We start from the raw sequence: 18,750 nt of genomic DNA on the forward strand, positions 1-18,750 counted from the left end.
GTAAAGCTATCCGATCTTTTGTGTGCTGGGAGTTTCTTAAGTACTGTTTCAATTTCACTCTTTGTGATCACTCTGTCCAGGCTTTCTACTTCTTCTTAACTCTGTTTTGAAAATTATTTGTTTTCAAAAGCTTGTCCATTTCATCTAGGTAGTCAAGTTTCTTGCCATAGAGTTGTTTATAGTAATTTCTTACAATCCTTTGTATTTCTATGTTATCAGTCATAATAGCTCCTCTTTCATTTCTAATTTTGTTTATTTAAGTTCTTTTTTCTTAATAAGCTTAGAACCAGCTCTTGCTTGTGTTGGTCTTTTGGATTGTTTGGTCTCAATATCATTTAGTTCTGCTCTAGTCTTGGTAATTCCTTCCTTCTGCTTGCTTTGGGCTTTGTTTGTTGTTGTTGTTCTAGTTCTTATAGCTAGAAGGTCAAATTTTTTATTTAAAATTCTTCTGTCCTTTTTAGTTAGGCCTGTATTGTTATAAACTTTCCTCTCAAAGCTGCTTTTACTGTGTCCCATGGGTTTTTGGTTGTTGTGAACTCATTATTATTTGTTTCCAGAAACTTCTTAATTTCTTCCTTGCAGTGCCTAAAAGCTAGCAATACAGATAACCAAATCCTTATCTTTGCTCCTAAGCCCCTCCCAAAATCCAAGGTTTAACTATAGTCCCTAGAGGTCCCTAATAGGTTGAGTCCAGGAACTAGAGAGGCGATTATGTAGGGACACCATATGTTCCCTGTGAAAAGTTTCAATGGTCTGCTAAATATGTAAATATGAGGGTTTCAGATGTTCTTTGTGAAAAGTAGCAAGGACTTGCTAAAAAGCCTTGGAAAGAGGAATGTAGAAAATATTTTGTAGCAATTGGTAATTTATAAGCTAAAAGCACCTTAGCCTCTATCACCTTCCATTTACTTGTGTCTGGTTTATAACATCTGTGAAAGTTTTACTTTACAGAATATCTAGCCCTTTGAAGATAAATTGCTTCAAAAGAGAATCTGTCCCTGGCTGGAAAGCTGTGCTGCCGCCAAAGATAACCTTATAGCCTTGCAAATTTCTGTTCCTGTAACTGCCAGGACATTCCTGCAGTCCTGCCCAGCCCCCTTTTCCTGGGGCTGTTTCCTGCCAAAAGAGAGACAAATGGGGCCTCCCCAGTATCAAAACCCAGTATTGAGTCTCCATTATACGACGGAGCCTTGTTAGAGAGCAGCTCAGGTTCTGCCCAACTGGCTGGCAAATAAAATCCTCTGCTTACTTTATACACCGCTTCAGAGTGTTCAATCTCGCCTACATAGACGTAAAAATACTTTTCATTATTAAACCATACAATTTCTTTTTAGAATTTTTACAGACTTTTAACAAACCTTCTATATACCTTTCACAAACCTTTATTTTTATGCTTTACATTTTGTTTACTTTCCTACGTGTGAAGTTTTAACTTTCCCTGGGAAACCTCAATTTTCCTTTGAAAGTATATGGCCAATGCCAATACAAGGTAAGTAAACATACAATAGACCATAAGTAATTGAAGTGTTTCTTTTCCAGGTTTAAAACCTTACCGAACCTTTTTATATATTTTTATGACTTTTCTCAGACCTTCTGCAACATTCACAAACTTTTCATATATTTTTAGCCATTCAGATTTAACCACAACATGCTTTTAATCCTTTTTTTTTTCACACTGTGAAGGACTATACTTAAACTTAGTATTTGACAGCTAAAAGTTTTTAGATATGCAGATATTTTGCAACTTTTTGAAGTTTTTGCTTTTCCTCTTTTCTAACCTACCCATTTAGCTTTTGAGGGTTTTTGAATTATTCTATTTGGCCTATACTATTCCATTTAGGATTTATATTGGGAAACTTTTGTTTGCCCAGGACAATTCCCTGACCAGGAGGATGCTTGCTTTTCTTTTATATTCTTATTGCAGCCCACCTGATTATTCCTCTTTTTTTCCCATTGAAGAGGAGGTCTAGAATGGACATTAGTTTTATTCATGTGTAACAATACTGTTTCGTAAGATATAGGCATGTCTCCCCTGCTGAAGCAGTGAGGAGACTGAGGGCCCTTAGTTACAGCTCTTGAGATGTTGTTGATTGGCACCCAAGCAGCTTGCGCCAGTTTGAAGAAAAGCGGCCTGAGTTTTAAAAGTGTCACTTTTTTTCTCCTCTCTCCCTGTTGGAGAGACAGACATCCTGCTGTTTCTGTAACCTGTAGCAAGGGGATTTGAGGGCCCCTAGGCTAGCAAATTTAACATGGCCCCTCCTTGCAGCTCCAGCAGGGAGTATTCAGATGCAAATTGAATTTCTAGAAGTTACCTGGGGTGGAAAGAAATGCTGCAAGCAATTTCTCTGGGGAAATTTTAAGGGGCTTGATCCCTCTGGCCAGGGCTACAAGGGGGCAGGAGACAACACTGAGGGCCTAGGCTTTCTCTGTGGCACTCCCATATCGACAGCCTTGGTTTTCATGTACCCCCCACCCCGCTCACCCGGGCTTGCAGCTAGCTGTTTGAGAGATAGTGATATTTTGAGCTGGAAGCCAGGAGCCTCCCGTGATTACAGAATATGTTGACCCAAACCAAGTTTTTTTGGCCTTGACTAGCCATCTGCAAGATACTACCCTTTTTTTTCTTCCTAATAAAAACAGTGTTTTCTTAGAAGTGCGGAGATGGAGCCACTCTCACAGCACGGCTCCCTCCCCCCTCGCTACTTTCCCGAATAAACCTCTCCCTTCTGCTTGTTGCAGTTTTGCTCCCCGAGCAACACCGTTTTTACACTTATAATATTTTGAGTTAAAGTACCCCAAGGGCGGGTTATCCGACCCCAAAAGCAGGCCACTCTGACCTACAGAAGGTTTCCAGGGTGTCAGAGTTCATGGAGGGGTTTTGTTCCCGTCCTTGGGGAAATTCCAGAGCACACAGCCAAGAACAGTGGGTGCAAGCTTGGACTGGCATCCCTCTACCTGGCAAAGGTGACTGCTACAAACCTGCACTTAATTTGGATAACAATCAGGTGCAGGGACACAAGGCATGGGAGCAATTACCCCCTCAGGGCGCAGACAAACACGGGCTGGGAGCTCCCAAAGGAAGCCAAACGAATGCCTGCTAGGCTTCTCCTCCTGCGAGGCTAGAGCCCACTCAGACTCCGTAGACCGAAGTTCGTGGAGTCATACACAAAAAAAGAAATAATTTTTTTTTAACCTGAACATTTACTCACACATTCTCTGAGAGGTTAAACACTCCCACCCAATCCTAGCCTAGGCTTCTGAGATTAGACGAACAGCGTCAGCTACAGGCAGCACAAACCAAAAGAGCTCTATACAATCCACATGAAGCTGGCCAAGCCTGCTTCAACAAATTCCCTGTTCAGATATATGTACCTCTGCATCCAGAGGACAAAAGAGACCAAGTCTCAATGGCCGTGGCCCTGGTCTGCTGCCAAAATAGTTGGCCACTCACCTATCGCCAAGGCTGTCCGCTATACTTTGCTTACTCTAAACTGGGCCTTCAGGGCTTCCAGCAGCTCCCGAGTGTCTGCTGAAGGTACAGGGAATTGCTCCCAACCACAGCTTGTGGCTGCTGTCCTGCCACATGTCAGATAGACCCATGGGACCGCACGAAGCCCCAGGGGCTCACCAAAGGCGGCACTGTTTTACAGAGGCATCTTGCTGGGGCCTCCAAAATGTTACGGCTAAATAGGTGAGATTGAACACTCTGAAGCGGTGTGTAAAGTAAGCAAAAAATTTTAATGGATGCTGGCCAGTCAGGCAGACCCTGAGCTGATCTCTAACAAGCTCCAACCTCCTGGGATTATTAGGCAGGGGCTTATATATTGGTAATGCCCCTTTCTTTCTTCTATGGCGGGAAGCAGCCTTAGGAAGAGGGGGGCTGGGCAGGATTGTAGGAATGATTTGGCAGGAACTGGAACAGAAATTCACAAGGCTATATGGTTATCTCCAGGGGAAGCATAGCTCTCCAGCCAGGGACAAATTCTTGGTGAAGCAATTTATATTCAAAGGGCCAGATATTCTGTAAGGTATAACTTTCACAAATGTTACCAACAAGACACAAGCAAATGGAAAGCAATAGAGGCTGAGTTGCTTTCAGCTTGTAAATCACCAATTGCTATAACACTTCTCCCTACATTCCTCTTTCCAAGGCTTTTTAGCAAGTCCTTGCTACTTCTTACAAAGAACAATGGAACAATTTAGGAGACCTCTGAAACTTTTTACAGGGAATATTTGGTGACCCTACAATATAAGTGCGAGTGTGCCCTGCATGAGAATCTAATTATTATCTCTAAGCAGCCTACTCCTGGGCATCAGGGTGAGGGAAGCTGACAGACTATAGTGTCCTCAGAGAGGGCCACAGATTGCCCACATACTAAAGGCGAAATGGTTCTGAGATTCAAAGGTAACAATGCCTATTCAGGAGTTACCTGCAAACTATGTGAGTTAATATGCTTACAAAAAGAAAAGAATCAGAAGGGTAAGAGTGGTGGTCTAGAAATGATGTGGGGGTTGGATGGTGGAGAGGAAATGGGTACAAGAAGGACACCAACCAGTGACGGCTGATGAAGAAGACTAAGATCGGTTACTCTCTGGCATACAAGTTCTTCTAAGCCACAGAATCCAAAATCTTCTCAGTGGAATGACATCTCTGCCACGCAGTTTCACGTTCTGTCAGTTTCTGCCGTGTCACCTGCATAAGCAAATACCATCTGCCACAGAAGTGGTACAGTGGTAAACTGGAATAGCAGTCCAGACGCATTTTTGAAAACTTGGCAGTGGCTTTCCATGGCCATGTGACTCAAGTGGGGAGGACTGTGCTAGCCAATTTCTTGTACATTCTCAAACAGAAAATAAACAAATCAAAAACCTTGCCCAACTTGCGAAAGATTTCCTGTGACTTTATCCAAAGAAACAAACCTTCAAAATAATAATAACCTAAGTTCCAAACTATATATTTCTAATATTGATTTGGTAGGATTGCATCATACAACATTAACGAGTAGGTTGTATGAATGTAGGGATAATGGGGCATTTGGAGGGAGGGCCTGAGGCAGAATATGAGTAGCCACAATCTGTTACATGGCACACCAATATCTTTTCAATGGGCTAATTTGTACTTTAGCATTTAATTCTGACATCGGAATATTCCTCCATAGAACCAAAATAAGTCACATATTTAAAATGTGAACGGAATTTCATGAAAACTGATCTTGTTTCTTAAAGATGAACCCAGAGGAGCTAAGTTGCCCACTTATAGCAGCCAGACAGCTGTAAATAGATTCAATATTTATTTTCCATATTTTCCACTTTTTAGAGAAATGGCCAAAAAGTATCTGGGGAACCAAAAAGTGAGCTTATGTGAGGTATGCACCCTGGCAGCCAACACTGGCTTGCTTAAACCCCCCAAAGCACCATTTAAGAAGATGGAAAATTATGCTCACCTTAGAAGTTATTCATCCATCCCCAGGGCTTAAGTGTCCCAGGAGTTGTGGCCTACTACCCGACTTAGTTACAACAAATACTTGCTTAAAAAATGGGATACTGAAATCTCACAGCTTTTTGAGGACATGGCCAAAGAGTATATGGAATTGGAAATTAAATCTCGAATCCTGCCATGGCAGTTTCTGCCACGGGACACACAAGACAGACTGATTAGGCAGGGTGAGCTGTTGACATAAACTGAAAGGGAGAGAATGTTTCAAGGGTAGAAGGTGAAGAATTCAGGGATATATTGGAAATTGAAAGCTTAAGGAACAATGACATTTTCAGACAGAACTACCCTTTCAATATTCGTGGTGAGACCTAACAGTCATTTATGTTTACGTGAGCAAAGACTCCAGAGAGATAAGCAAAAGGAAAAGCAAGGCAAATGGTTATGAATGGGAAAAAATAAATGTTTTTAATTGTTTAAGTCCTTATAACATAGAGTAAGATATCCTTGAGACTGCCCATGTGAACTATTTGTGCTATGATACGCTGCCAACAGAGTAAGTGTAAGTTTCTGCAAGATAATTAATTAAGCAAAGCTAGCACTTCGAAAAGAATGGAATATTCAGTTGCTCATGACTTAACAACTTCATAATCCATTTTCAACCTCCTTTCACAGAGCTAAGAAAAGTATCTTATTTTTCTTCTTTAAAAAGGAATTTAGTGGTTTGAAAAACAGAACACAGAGATTACAATTCATATTTTAAAAATGCAAAATAAAAATAAATAAAATTAAAAATAAACATTACAACCCACTAAATACTCTAATTCCACTAAGGAGTCAGAGGGTAAACACTAAAGACAAAATCTGAGCATTTCATTAGCTAGCAAACGTTTCTAAAAATGTGTAATGTTTTGGTTTCTCCATTCCAAACATTTCTCTGTAGAAGTTCCCTCTTCCTTCTCCACCTGAAAACTGAAGGACCAGTCATAATTCAATGTCAATGCCACTTGACAATTTTAGTAAGTTATTTTAATTGTTTTGTGTGACATTTTAAGTAATCTCTGCTTCAACCTTGAAGGTACTTAAAACATAAGCAATTCATTGTCCTACCCCCTTCTTAGCCCGACCTTCATAGCATGAAAACCTCTAACCTGATGGAAGTGGGGGACTGTTTCATACCTTTCTAGTAGCACCCTATTTTGTTCAACTATGTGGACCTCAGGAGCTTCTTAGCCCTCTCCATGTAGCACGTACATTCTCGGCTCATCCGCTCTTATGGATTATTGGCTCTTAGGTGAACAATAATCCATTTTCATCATTGGTCCACTTACTACCAGTCTTACCCTCAGCTATAGCAAACAGTCACCATGTAAGGTAGTTTTCTGTTACTTTACTGCAATAATTGTAGGGCATCTCCTAAGTGCTTCCTCCCCTTCTTAAATTCAAGGAGCAACTACAAATATCCTAGCTCTTTCAGGAAAGCCATTGCTGTGTATTAGGGTTGCCTAGAAGAAGAGCCTGTCTGGATCTGTGGGCTGTGGCCCAACCTTCCCACATTTCTCTTCTTCTTGGTGCATTGCCCTTATATCCACATAGTTTTAAAAATAAAAATAATCAAATACAAAACGCTCTCCTGGATTATATGGAGGATATAAGTGTCAATAAACCATGGCACAAGCACTGTCAATTTAGTTGTGAAGACAGACATACAAACAGTTTATGTAGGGAGTACACAAGAAGTTACTGAATGTAGAACTAATTCTTCTCAGTTTGCCTATTGTTTTACGCAAGGTATACATTTAACATAATACACCCAACCTTGGTATCTCACACATCAGAAATCTTCACTGTGAAGGAAACAGAGCTCACCACATGCAGAGGACGTCCTTATATTTTATCCCGATAGCATAACAAAAGTGAAAAATTCAGTGTAGTCTGGGGGTCATGTATACTTTTCCTTCTTTATAGCATATTTCCAACTTGAATATGCAGAGAATTTAGAATCCAATCAGCATAAGCATAAAAACTTAGCATTTTGACCTTAAAAGACAAGTGTAGTATTAAATCACAGAAGGAAAGTTATACTTCCACATGGATGGTGAAGCACTTGTACAAGTCTGAATATGATTCCAATTAAAAAGCAATTCTATTCAAAGGCTATCCTTAAACATCTCTTTCAAAGTTATCTTTATGTTCTAGAGCACAGTATTTTGAAATCTTTTGAGGTGTTTCCAACCCCTGCCTCTGACCCTCTGGGCAACAGCCTCATATGCCTACAGGCAACAATAACCACCTCTCTTCCTGGTTTGTAAATACTGAGCACCCACACTAATGGCATTATCAGAGTGCTGTTACATTTCCCTCTGATGAGTGGAATTGTGTTCTTGCCAATACTTCCCGTGCCCTCAGCTCCCTGGCATCATGGCAGGTAGACCTCCCAGAGTCACTGCTGTACTGCTGTGATTTCCAAAACACTGTCATGCAGAGGTCCTGGACCTGTGTCCCACTGAGTTACGGCTGAATACTCAAAAACTGATGATGACTCAGATATCCTTGAGTTAGGTTTGACTTACTCAACCTCTGTAATTTGGAGTGTGGAGATCTATCTATCTATCTATCTATCTATTTATATATTTTTTCTTTTGTTTTTAAAGAAATGGCCAAGGAAAGGGGAGACTTTTTGTGTTAGCCACTTAGACCATACTGGATAAGATACTTTGGAAATATAATAGTTTTGTCCTATTATTAATAGGAATAATAGGTATAAAAAATATTTTGAAAAAATTCTGTGACCAATATAACTGATATCTTGGTAATAAGTATAGGGTTCCAAATATATTATTATAATATAAAATCTAAATTTTATGTATGAGTCTGATTCTGAAGGCATTTCCAGAGAAGAATTTAGTAAACTATCTCTATTCCCAAAATGATTACTTAAAAGATCATTTTCAATTTAGAAGTATGTTTCCTTCTCTTCCCAAAACATATGATTTTATTGTCATATATATATTTCAAAGTAAGTTAGTTAAACTCTGGTGACAATACTGCATTAGATTTGTATTCACTATTTTTTTTCAAAAAAAAATGTTTATGTATGACAGAGCATTCTATAATGTTTAAAATATATTTTATTCCAAAGTTCATTTATACTGTTGAAGATACCAAAGCATAAAAATTGTTTTTCTTTTCACTTTTCTACTGCTCCAAGAGATTTACAGAACTAATGCAAATATTAACTAATGTACATATTAACTTATAGAGCAGCCCCGCCCTATATCGTGCTTCACTTATCACGGCCTCACTGTAGCACGGGGTTTTTTAAAATATTATATTTAATTATTTATTGCAGATTTTTTGCTATATTGCAGGATTTGCTGTACTGTATACGTATGATGTTAAAGTTACGTGGGTTTAACGGTGTAAAATATGTTTAAGAACATAAGTAATGTTTATAAAAGTGTGGAAAAGGTTAATAGGGGAGTGGGAAAGGTTAATAAGGGACTGGGAATGGTTTATAAGTGTGTGGGAAGGGTTTATAAAGCCTTAGAATATATATAAATACTAAAATAAGTGTAAGGTTCCTACTTCATGGATTTGCACCTATCACGGGCGTGGGGGGGTGGGGTCTAGAACGTAATACCCGCGATAAGTGAGGGAATACTGTCTCTCCAATTTTTACCACAGCAGCTTTTTTTTTTCTTTTACTTTAAAAAAGTAACAAAAAGATGCAAAGTGGAAACTATTTCTCCTATAAAAAGCAAAATAAAGTTCCTAGATTTCTTCTGAAACCATGTGTGCTCTAATCCTACTTTTTTGGTGTGGTAGGAAGAACTTTCTTTCTTATTAATTACTAGACGTGTTTGTGGAGACTGCCAGCGAGAACGCAATCAGAACTCCTTTGGGTAAAAGTGTGGCAGTTGCACACGAGTTTCACAAGAACGAGGAGGTTTAAGATGTGAGATAAATGTACCATAAAAAAAAAAAAAATCTAAAGCCTTTCTCCATTTTAATCAATACTCTGACTAATGCGTAACCAGCAAATGCTCAACAAATCTCTTTAGTCTGGAAATATTCAACTGTTATAAAACTTCCTGAAAATTTTCATTTCTGGTTCTACAGAATAAGTCTGGCTTCTTGGGAAATATAGCTCCCTGAGAATAAATACAGCCACTATCATCTTTCAGTGATGGATTTCACACTGGCAAATGATTTAGTCAGTCCTTTAGCAGGTGTTCAGAAGCAAATTCAATTTACAACATTAGAAGCCAAATAATCCATTCCTTAAACCCCACGGTGTGCCCATGATAACTGAAGTCCTACAGATAACTCAGGTTTTATCTGCTCCAATGGCAATCAGGATTCAATTTAGCAATATTCCAGGGAGCTGAGGGAGGCCAGTGCTTCCCTATAAGAGTGCAAGGACCAGACCTTTTGCTAGCATATCAGATGATGGCTTAATTCCTGTTCAATGTGCACACCTACTGCGTATCAAAGCAAAGATTACTGCTGTTGAAAGATCACTGCCTGCACAACTGTGCCTGGACTCTCCTGCCATGCTCTGTTAGCCCTTTGATGTGGACCTCATTACTCCCTGCATAAGTTTCTCCAGATGCAGACATACAACGTTTGGAGATGTGTATTTTGAATTTGGTTGTGTAGGTGTTTGAAAGGTCAGGTCAGGATTACTGAAGACATGTTTTGTTTCAGTTCAGGTGTGACTGGCATAGTGCTGCATTATTACCTCTGCTCATTTCTCTGTCTCTAGCCTGATTAATTTGAGATGGATTTGTATGGCCTTTAAATATAGGAGCGTGAAACTTTAGAAAGAAAAACACTGAACTTCCAAAGCCAAGGCTATCCATGATATTGTAACCCAAACTTTCACAACAGCTACACAGTCATTTGCAGGTTGGCTTGCATATTTCTCTCTTTCTACCAAACTTATCAGAAACCTATAGAAAATCGGTCTTGCTATTACAGTGCCTCCACAGGTCTGAAAGAATTGATAGAGAGGGAATGCCCAGAGCAGGAGAAAAAATAGTCGCAAGTAACAATTTGGTTAGCAGTTTAAAAGATCTCTACTAGAGTAAAGTGTACCTCTTTGAAATGAAACTGATGAAAGCTCTGTACTGAAAGTATAAACCCTGAGCAATTGTGGAGAAAGACCAATATTCTAAATTCCCACAAAAGGAAATAGCAATTCCAAAACAGACAGTGGCAGAGACCAGATTACTTATCACAAAGTTATTTTCATTGCCAAACCCCACTGAATCTACACTTACCAAGATAATCAATAACATATTGGTACTAAAATTAAAGGTTGCTTCTCATTCTCCAGTTTACTTAACTTGTTTAAAGAGAAGTGGGTTTTTCTCTATTCTTAAGTTCTAGTGTTCCCAGGGTTCTTACCTGTCTTCTCTCACCCTAAAAATCTCTGTAGATTCCAAAGCCTTTAATAGCTTTAATTTCCCTGTCACTGTTGATGGTTCCCTACACTAAATGTTCAGCAAAGGACTCTCTCCTCATTCCAGAAGGCTGTCTCACACTTGTTGTGACACAGCTCCCTCTGAATGGTTCATATGTGCCCCTAGCATTCTCTTCACCCGACTCCAATCTGCTTCTTCTCCTGAGCTCCACATCTTAGTGGATGGCATTTATTCACACGAGCAGCTGCTAAAACTACTGATACAAAAACAGGTGTCCCCGGGCCTCCCTTCACGTTCGACCCAATAGTGAAGAATCAAATTTAACCAGAAATAGCAGATATTAGGACTGTTGCAAAAGGAAAAGTGTGTAGAGCAGGTAATGGGGCTTAAAAAGATTGGAGGTGGAAGCGACTCATCGCTGATTCTCCCTCTTGTGCATTACCCTCCAATCTAGCACCAAGTCCCGTAATTCATAGATATTGAGAAGGCCAAGATTTTTGTTCAGAAGTGTGCCCAATGCCATACTCTGGAAAAGGGAGGCGAGCACAAGACTGGGCCAAATCTCCCCGATCTATTTCAGTGAAAGACAGGCCAGGTTCCTGGATTTTCTTACACAGATGCCAACAAGAACAAAGGCATCACCTGGGGAGAGGCTACACTGATGGAGTATTTGGAGAATCCCAAGAACTACATCCCTGCAACAAAAATGATCTTCACTGGCATTAAGAAGAGTTCAGAAAGGGCAGATTTGATAGCCTAGATCCGAAAAGCTACTCATGAGTAATAGCTGGACACTGCCTCATTTATTACAAATGTCTCATGACCTTTTTTATGTGCATCATATTCAAATTGATCTTACACACCAGAATGCAGATCATGAATGGCTAATGGAATGTTTCTTTGGGGCAGTTCTGATTTAAATGATATTGGCTTATCGTTAACTGAATATGATCAGCTTTTTGAACTTTGATGGTAATTCCGGTTCAGCGACTGCTACCACTATTCTCCCCTTTTAAAGATATGGTTGGACTTGGTTTGCAATATTGAGCCTTTCACAGAGATGGTGAATGACGTCTCAAAACCTGCAGGAGATTGGTTTTATATTTAGATTCATGTAACTGGTTATATTAACATCTTTAAATACTGATGAAATCCCTTCGCTGATTATTAGAAAAGCAAGACTTGCTTGTGTTCCAAATTGTGTGCATTAGCATATTAAAAGGGCTGAAGCTAAGCTGGCAGTGTCCATTTTATCTTTTTGGTTCAGTTAAAATAGCCTGTATCAAAACTGTTGCCTTCTACTTAATGAAAGGCTAGTTTTAGTGTAGTTTCTGTATAATATCAAATAAAGAATATTTAACACTTAAAAACCAAATCTCTCAGCTCTTTTGGTGCATGTCCAAAGAGCATATGGAATTGGAAATTAGAGCTCGAATCCTGCCTCTCTAGCTCAGCTCCTTCCACTCCTTCAATTCTCTATTTCATTCTTCCTGCTATCTTCCTAATTCCCCAAATGCATCCTCTCTTCCAACTTCTGTAAAGGTATGCACTTGGTCTTCTCTACATGAGAGCAATTGCTCCAATTTTTCTCAAGCTAGCACTAACTTCTTCAAAATTCAACTTAAGAATCAACTCTCTCAGGAGAGTTTTCCTCTCATCTACTTCCCAATAGTATATAGTATATAGTATATAGCTCATCTCTTTGGGTCTTCTCTCTCTCTCTCTCTCTCTCTCTCTCTGTCTCTCTCTCTCTCTCTCTTTCTGTGTGTGTGTGTGTGTGTAATCAGTTCTGTATAAACACTGGAAATTTGTCAGTCTCCAATGTTAAGCTGACTTTCCTAAGGTCAGGACTCCTCAACTTGATTATGAGTCTTGCAATAGAACCAAGGATTTGGAATCTGTAGTCAGACAACCCATTTTCAAGTCCGTGCCCTTGCTCTTAAGAGCTCAGTGACCTTGACTATCATTTAATCTCTTATCTTTAGTTTCCTCATCCATTAAAAAGTAAAGGAAAATGATAATAAATACGTTTTAGAAGGAAGGTGAAATGAGACTCAGTATGTAAAACATTCTTTGAACACATAAAATGCTATAAATAATTATCCCATGAATCTGAGAGGTCCTTGGGAGCAGACACCATATTTTGACATTTCTGTAGGAATCTTTTCCATTCACAGTCACACTTAGCTTAGTATTGATCTGGGACAAAGTCCAGATTTCATGCAATATATGTTTTATGAACAAACAGTGAGAAATGTAAGCCTTTTGCTCTATGATTTATATAAAATGTCTGTTTTTATTTACAAAATTTCCCTGGAATGGGAAATGCACTGTAAAAAGCACAAAAACTTAAAAACTGAATTTAGCACATTAATAAAGCTTTTGAAGAGTAAAAAGAGTAAAAGAGACAAGTAGTACAATGTACTAAGGTCTGTTACAATGTGTTTTTGATGGCTTTTTTGGAAAGGGTAAAATTCCAAGCAACAGCAATTTGAATTTGTGGGCCTTCTTCTCAGGGCTTGCCCTGGGCAGAATTGAGAAGTAGACGGTTTTTTGTTGTTGGTGTCGTTTGTTTGTTTGTTTGTTTGCTTGTCTGTCTCAAAGTCTGTAGCCACCTCTACCATTTGGAATCCCTTCCTCTCACCTGGAAGTCACTGGAGTCTTGCTTCCAGAAGTCTCCCTAGAACTGGTATTCCTAAAGATTTCTCATTAGCTCTGACTGTTCCCTCTTACTCCCTCAGCCATATTTCTGTCTCTGCTAGTTTTAGCAAGTTATGATAGGAATATTCTTATATCCCAACTCCAGAGAAATATATATGTTAGAATCATAGTTGGTCGGCAGCCGTCCGTCTCGAGAGACGATGGTGTAGCTTCTTAAGAGTCTATCTGCACCGCCAAGAATGGTTGTGCAGTCCGACTCGGGAGTGACACGGTATCTGTCTCCTCCCGTGTTGAATCGACATCTTGCGATGACGCTGAAGCTACAGAGCCTGGGCAGGGTAATATGGAGGGTCTGCTGTTGCCCATGCAGTAGACCCCCCCTCTCTTCGCAGCTGAAGGGTCCAAGGGAAAGACGGAGTCAATACAGCTTGGCTTCAGGTGCGCCACAGGAGTTGCCGGTGTTGACTACAACGTCAAACCGCCTTAGGGACTCCGGCTCCGGATTTTCTGTCGGGGTTTACTCCCTTAGCCTTTCCCCTGAAGAGGTATGCCGCAAGGCAGCGGAGGTTTTTTGGAGTCAGAGTTTTCCTTCTCTGATGTACCCTGACTGGAAGATCGAACCAGCGACACTTAGCTCGCAGGCCGACGCTCAATCCACTGAGCTAAACCAGCCAGGGCTAGAATCATAGTACCTGCAAGATATTAGGAGATCCAATATGGGCCAGGCGCAGTCCTTGTTTCAAGAAGCTCAAAAACTTGTTTTAGGCAGTATATGTGAATGATGATATATGATCTCATAACTGCATTACAAGACATAAAACAAAGCACTGAAAACCCCAAGGCAAGGGTCACTTACCTTATTGGAGGATTTGAAGAAAGCTCCATAAAGGAAGTAATTTTCGGCTGGCTTTGGAGGGTGAGTACAAGTTCGTCCAACAACTTTTTCATAGGCAGGGAGGGAGAGAAAATACGCATTTCAGGAAGAGACTCCATTTTCAGAGGCCTAGAGATATGAAAGGGCATAACATATTTAGAAGATAGTTGGAAAACATATACATTTTAAAAGCTTCTGAATGTAATTAAGGATGTCTCTAGTGATAGACTATAGGGCTACTTGAGAATCACAATGGGGAAGTTTGGTTTATGTGTACAAGAAAAATTTCTGGCCAGGAAATCAGAATTTTTGAAACACAGATAACTGCTTAACCCTGCTTCCCAGCTTGTCCTCCTCAGCCATCCTCCTGCCTCCAGCCTGGAACACATCTCCCAGTCTATTTTTTTCTAGCAACACAGTTGATCTTATAACTGGTTAGCTCATGCTTATCTCTTCATGTATATAATCTTATCCACCCTGTCCTCTCTACTGTGCCTAGTACAAGTTTGAAAACATACATCAAACTGAACATAAATGTATTTAATTAACCCTCAAAATAACAAACATGTATCATTTTACACAGCCCTTATAGTTTATATTTATTGATTAATCTTTCTACACCCAAATGAAGTAGGTACTACTATCATTCTCATGGAATAGTTCAGTAAACCCAGACACAGTAAAATATTCATCTTGTTCCTTGTAAAGCATTTAGTCACATAAAACACTATTTATTATTTTAATTTTTAACCTACACTCTAAAGCCAATGTATTTGAAACTAAGAACGAGTTCTGTTCAAAAATGTAAAACCAGTGTGTGCATGTGTATGGGTCTGTGTTTTACACTGAAAATAATCTTCAGTAGGCACATTATGCTAAGTGATTTTTCCACAACAGAAAATTAATGCAAAAGTTTTGAAATTATGATCATAACATTACAAATTCCTCTGCGTTTGTTCAGGAGCTTTGAATCTCTGCTCCACAAAAACACAGTCAGGTTGTGCCTATAGATATACATACAACTTGATGAGAATCTATGCAAATTTGGTTTTTCAAATAGAATTAAATGAAATAATTGATTTCCTCTATGGTTTATGAACAACTCAAAAGTTAACCAATATACTCTAACCCTCTAAATCTTACAGTGTGAAAATAAGGTATACACAGCTAAATTTAAAACAGCAACAACAACAAAATATCCAGAAATCTTACAGGAAAGTCTTCTGGTAAAAACAGTAAGAACTTTTTCTGAAAATCTCCAGTGTGTAGTGAGCTCTTATTTAACTACTTTCCTTAACTACAGTTGGTGAAGGGGAGCTTATTGCTTCCTGGGATGGTCAATTCCATTTGTAAACCTCTAATTGTGAGAGTTCCTCATTATGTTCCAGTCCTACTTAACTGTAATTTTAGAGACAAGTTAAGGGAATTGATCCCTTTTCCATTTGGCAGCTATTAATGAATGAGGATACCTATCCTTCAGCACAGGTACATAATTGATAACCTCAGAATCTGTCCTTGTGAATATATTGAAAGGCAACTGCTTCCCTATCTCAAAATATAATATACCTTATTAAGAGGATAGTCCAGTATTGTAAATGTATTTGTTCACATCGAAGAGAAAAGTAAAAAATTACCGTTAAAATTTTAACACAGTAAGTTAATAAACATAAAAGAGGCATCTCAGATCAATGAAGAGGCAGATTTAATAAATGGATTTAGAATATATAGTGAGCAATCTAGAAAAGATACTCTTCGGTTATTTACATAGCATCCATCATATAGCAAATAAATTTTAACTAAGTAGCTAAATATAAACACTACACTTTAGTCAAGCAAGAAAAAAATACTTTCTATTAAATAGCTTTAGGGCGAGAAATTTCTAACCTAGAAGTGAGTGGAGAAATCCCCAAGGAAAGTGTCAACAGATTCATAGATATAAAAAGTGTAAATTTCTGCATGCAAAAAAAAAAAACAAAACTAAGATTAAATGTCAGAGTAAGGAAAATGGTGGCAAAAATATAATAGACAAAAAGTTAATATCTTTATTATATAAAAGAGCTAGTAAAAACAGAAAAAAACATATCAAAAGGCAAATGGGGGAAAAAACAAGTAATTTCAAAAAGCAGAAATACAAATAATAACAAACATATGGGAAAATGTTCATTCTTACAAGTAATGAGGTACAAATCAAAATAACCACAAAGGAACATATCTGTCTAGTAGCCAGAAACATGCTATAACTTAAACTGGGAAGAGCCTTTATTATACAGTGGCATAATTCTTCTGAATTTGTATTTGGCATTATGCGCTAAGACAATAAATAGATGTATGTGGGTGAAAAATAAATCTGTTCTGAGATTCTTCTAGGAAAATAGTCTAAATATGGAGAAAAGTGATATTTAATAATACCCATCATAGTATTGTTTATGTTAAAGCAATAAAGAATAATCCAAAAGAAACTAGTATTAAAAATAATTATAAAGACTTCCGGCCAAGATGGAGGCCTAGACAGACATGCTGTGTCTCCCTTCACAACTAAGGAGGAATACAACTACCTCAGAACTAGAAACAACCAGAAGTTCCAAAAAAATCAAACTACAGGAAAGTCTAGCAAACAAAGATATAAGGAAGAATTAAACACTCACCCAGACACGTAGGAGAAGCAGAGCCCAGGTGGAGAGGACTCGCTGTGGTGGTAGCAATGGTGGCAGAAGAGGTGGGTCAGCGGAAAGGGCACGCTCACGTTTTAAAATGGAAGGAGGGACACCTGAGGAGCGTTCCCAGCTCCTCACCAGACCTCGCAGATCAAGGTCCCAGCACCATGGAAAATCAAGCCTCATTGTTTCTGACTGTGCAGAACAGCAGGATTGGGGTGGAGGCAGAAACTGCTAGTCTCTTAGCAGAGTCTGTTTGTTTCAAGGACCCGCGTGGTCCTAGAATGTCCTCAGATGCACCCGCTCTGGGAATGATGGCCAGGGCAGCAGCTAGAGGGGCGCCAGTCTGGTGTGGGTGTGGGAGAGGTGCCTGGAAAGGGGGCAAGTGCTGGGCTGGCAGCATTGTTCCCTCTCGGACCCCGCTCCCACATACAGCGCCACAACATGGTGAAACAGGTTGACCTGGACTGAAGAACCCTTAAGGGTCCGCCCCTTACAACATAACAGGAGCAACAGCTCTAGCTGGGACGCAGAGGCAAACACACACAGGAGCCTGTCAGAATGAGGAGACAGAGAAGTATGGCCCAAAAGGGGAAACGGATCAAGGTTCCAGTGGGAGAACTAAGGGACAAGAAGATAACCAACCTAACAGATGAGATAGACAACCTAATATATGAAGAGTTAAAAACCCTGGTGATAAAGATGCTCACAGGCTTGACAGATATGCGTGGGTACAGCAAACACATAACAAGTGAAGGCTATGCTCAGTGAAATGAAGGAAAGTCCACACAAAACCAATGGTGAAGGGAAGGAAACCCGGGTTCTAATCAATGATTTGGAATATAAGGAAGAAAAAAACAGTCAACCGGTGCAGAATGAGGAAGCAAGAATTGAAAAAAATGAGGAAAACTCATTTTGCAAAGGAGATGGACATCCGGGTCCGGGAAGCACAGAGGGTCCCAAGCGAGCTGGACCCAGAAGGGACCACAACAGGACGCATCATGATTGAGATGCCAAAGGTGGAAGATAAGGACAGAGTCCTTGGGGCAGCAAGAGAGAGATGGAGAGTTGCCTATAGGGGGGTGCCTATAGGACTATCAGCTGATTTCTCAGAGAACGCTTTGCAGGCAGGAAGGGGCTGGCAAAAATATTCAAGGTGATGAAAAGCAACCTACAACCAAGATTACTGTATCCAGCAAAGTTATCATTTGGAATGGAAGGGAAGATGAAGTGCTTCCCAGACAAGGTAAAGCTAAAGGAGCTCATCATCACCAAGGCATTACTATATGAAATCTCAAAGGAACTTCTTAAGGAAAAGATCAAAACTATGAACACTAAAATGACAACAAACTCACAATTATCAACAACTGAATCTAAAAAATAAAAACAAAATCCAACTAAGCAAATCAGAATAGGAACAGAAACATAGGTATGGGGATCATTTGGAGGGATATCAGCTGGGAGTGGCTAGCTGGAGAAATGGGGAAATGATTCAGGGATTGAGAAGCATAATCAAAATCGGTCAGTACAAAATAAGACAGGGGGATGTTGAGAATAATATAGGAAAGGGTGAAGCCAAAGAACTTATATGCACGACCCATGGACATGAACTAAGGGGGTGGGATTGCCAGGGGAAGGGGGGGACTGGGCAGAGTGGAGCAAAGGGGAAAAACTGGAACTACTGTAACAACAAAATCG

General features: G+C 39.6%; 1 pseudogene; it reads left to right on the forward strand.

Annotated features, from left to right (window-relative positions):
• Positions 1-3,321: 3,321 nt before the first annotated feature.
• Positions 3,322-11,647, forward strand: LOC150012132 (cytochrome c pseudogene; annotated as a pseudogene).
• Positions 11,648-18,750: the final 7,103 nt, after the last annotated feature.

The sequence above is a fragment of the Furipterus horrens genome, unplaced genomic scaffold (genome assembly GCF_987537825.1).
Source record: "Furipterus horrens unplaced genomic scaffold, mFurHor1.1.pri manual_scaffold_4, whole genome shotgun sequence".
Classification (NCBI taxonomy): Eukaryota; Metazoa; Chordata; class Mammalia; order Chiroptera; family Furipteridae; genus Furipterus; species Furipterus horrens.